Raw genomic sequence first — 3,753 nt, 5'->3', positions numbered from 1 at the left:
TATTCCAAGCCTCTTTTGCAATATCTATTTTCAAGATAAATAAAAATCAAGAAAATAAAGTAAATCAAACGATACATGATAAGCGATAATCTATAATCACGTGAAATTTATGTCTACAAATCTATGGTAAATGGTGATGGAAATTCAGCAAGAGCAACTGATGGAAATCAGAGCAGTGGTTTATTTCTCTATAAAAATGGCAGACTTTACAACCTACATTTTACAATGACTTGCAGACATTTAAATACAAAATTTCCGATCTCTATTCTAGGAAATTAGCCAACATTTTGCATATATAAAAGTAACAGGCTAATTTCGTGATTATACAAAAATAACATTTACAGAAAATTGATTGACTGTTACAGGCATGATTATTGGCTATCTTGCTGGTTTTGATTCTTGGCTTAATTTGTGGTGGCTGATTTTTGCTCCTTGGCTTGAGTAATGGAATCTTCCTTCATACGCCCCCACAAGATTGTGCTGCCATCAACAAGACCAATCTTGTTTCTCAGTTGTTTCGTAAGTTGCTTTGACAGTGGTTTTGTTAGAATATCTGCAAGCTGGTCCTGTGTATTTACATGATGAACTTGGAGCGTTCCTTTCTGAACTATATCGCGCATAAAGTGTAAATCAATTTGAATGTGCTTTATTCAAGAGTGGTGGACTGGATTGAACTCAGTTGTGTGGCACCCAAGTTATCACAAAGTAGCTTTGGTGTGGATGATATAGGGTGGCCAAGTTCTTGAAATAACTAAAGGAGCCAAATGGTTTCAGAGGCCGCATTTGCAAGGGCTCTGTACTCGGCTTCGGTTGATGATCGAGCAATTGCCCTTTATTTTTTTGAGCTCCAAGAAATTGGATTTGTGCCAAGGAAACATTTATAAGCAGGGGTTGAAGTTATATCATCAAAGTTCCTTGGCCAATCTGCATCGCCGTATGTGGTAAGAGTTGACGAACTGAATTTTCTGATGTGAATTCCATGAAAAATTGTTTGTTTCAAGTAATGAAGGGGCCTTTTCACAGCCGTCCAATGAGTTGCATTGGGTTTATGCATGAACTAAGAGAGTTTATTCCCCGCAAATGAAATGTCTGGCCTTGTAAGAGATAGCTATTGAAGAGCACCTATAACACTCCTAAATTCTATGCTGTCGATGGAGTTGGTTCCATCAATGAGTTTGAGGGATGTAGTGATTGATAATGGTGTGGATGCATCTTTTGCACCGAGCATATTACTTTTGGATAGGATATTTTGTAATGTATTTATGCTGAGACAATAAGAGACTAGATTTAGTAGGAATAACTTCCATCCCCAGGAAAAAAATTAGCTGTCCCATATCTTTCAAAGAGAAACAGTGTCCAAGTTTTGTGATTACTGAAGCTACAAATTGAGTTTCACTGCCAGTTATGACTAAGTCATCCACATATACCAGTAGAAAACATGTAATCAAGCTGGTTCTATATATAAATAATGAAGAATCTGCTTTAGAATTTATAAACCCAAGCTCTATAATGGTTTTCTTGAAGGTCGAATACCAGGCTCTTGGTGCTTGTTTTAGGCCATGGATGGCCTTGTGTAACTTGCAGACATGGTTAGGCTTAGATGTATCCTTAAACCCTGGAGGTTGAACCATGTAAACATTTTTAGTCAACATCCCATGTAAGAATGCATTATCGACATCAAGTTGTCTTAAAATCCGCTCTTGCATAACAGCAATAGTCAAGATAGTTCTTATTGTTGTCGGTTTTACAACCGGACTAAATGTCTCTTTATAATCTAAGCCAGGGCGTTAGTTGTACCCTTTGGCCACAAGTCTTGCTTTAAAGCGATCAATAAACCCATCAGCTTTCCTCTTAACTCAAAATACCCATTTACAGTCTACTGGTTTGCAATGTGTAGGAGGAGGAACTAAGTCCCACGTACCATGCCTCATCAATGCCATGAGTACTTCAGACATAGCATGTCTCCATTTTGGTTCATGAAGTGCTTGACTCACACAGCTTGGTTCGATGGTTGGTTGAATAGGATGTTTTGTGATCGAGTTTAACTGTTTCGGCTTGTAGATGTTGTTCATGGACCGAGTGGTCATTGTGTGAGTTCGGGTTATCTCAGGAGGTGGGTTATTAACTACGGACTCGGTGATTTCTGTACAAGGAGTTTGTTTATCCATGGTGAGTAAGGGACTTGAGTGAGTGGACTCGCTTGTGTGCGACTGGTGTGGTGTGATCGAAGAAATTGAGTTTAAATTGGGGAAATTTCGAGGAGAGAAATTAAGGGAATTACCTGAGGTGCAGCGAAAGGCGGTGATCTCTCATACTGTACTGACGGTGGTTGCGGCACGGGAATCATCGACATAGGCAGCATAGATGGCGAGGATTTAGTGTCGAGTTCTTGGGTCTTGATGGGACTTTTGGTTTCATCGAAGATAACATGCCGAGAGAGATACGTACGTTTTGTGTTCATATCAAGGCACTTGAATGCGTTTTGGGTTTGGGAATAGCCTAAGAATAGGCATGTGATGGATTTAGGTTGGAGTTTATTTGAGTTGTAGGGCCGGATTAGAGTTTGATCCCCATTTCATCTAACCCCACTCAAAATCCTTCATCCCCAACAAATATACCCTTGATTGCTCTCAATGTTTCAGCATAAATCAGTGACAAAATTACTCCCTCAACCTTCCCACAGTGGCCTGCCCAATTTGAAGCTCTTCTAATTGGGTACGACCTCCTTGACTACGTCACTGGAGAAAAACCTTGCCCCTATCAAACTGACCAACCCCCGTCCTCCCTTCAAAAAACACACTGGGTAAGGCAGGATAAACTAATCCTAAGTGCTATCCTAGCATCCACTGCGATGACCATCACCCCTCATTTTGTTTGCCAAAACTTTTCAAGAAGCGTGGCAAAAATTAAACACCCTCTATGCTAGCAAATCTTGAACCGGGCAATGCAACTCAAAGTGGAAATAACACTAATGAAATGGGGCAATCAAACCATCGAGGAATACCTGCATATAGTGAAGTCTATTGCCGATGAAATAGCACTCATTGATCATCCAATTTCAGATGATGATCTGACTTTATACATTCTCAATGGTCTTGGCTCTAATACCATGATGGGAATTCAACAAGAGCAACTGATGGAAATTAGAGCAGTGTTTTATTTCTCTATAAAAATAACATACTTTACAACCTACATTTCACAATGACTTGCGTACATTTAAATACAAAATCTCCGATCTCTATTCTAGGAAATTAGCCAACATTTTGCATATATAAAAGTAGCAGACTAATTTCATGGTTATACAAAAATAACATTTACAGAAAATGGATTGACTGTTACAGACACGATTATTGGCTATCTTGCTAATTTTGATTCTGGGCTTGATTTGTGGTGGCTGATTTTTGCTCATTGGCTTGATTAGTGAAATCTTCTTTCATAAATGACACGTGCTTAGGGAGATACCTCTGTTTGGCCGTTGTTTTCTAAAATTCATTTTCAACCACACATTTCATGGAACTTACAACTTTGATTAACTTTTCAATCGCACATTTCATCAAATTTTAGCAAAAAATCTAATAAACTAAAAGCCTGTTTGGGAGTGATTTTTTCCTCAAAAAAATTGATTTTTAACCGTTATTTCACTATTTCAGCCGTTATATTTGACTTCTTTTCTTACGGATGGACCCCATTTTTCTCCTAACGGTTAAAAAATCAATTATGAAAATCCCTCCCAAACAGGCTTTAAACTAAACA

This window comes from Olea europaea, chromosome 21 (genome assembly GCF_002742605.1).
Source record: "Olea europaea var. sylvestris chromosome 21, O_europaea_v1, whole genome shotgun sequence".
NCBI classification, from domain to species: Eukaryota; Viridiplantae; Streptophyta; class Magnoliopsida; order Lamiales; family Oleaceae; genus Olea; species Olea europaea.
The sequence above is the reverse complement of the archived record's forward strand: the minus strand, read 5'-3'. Positions refer to the sequence as shown.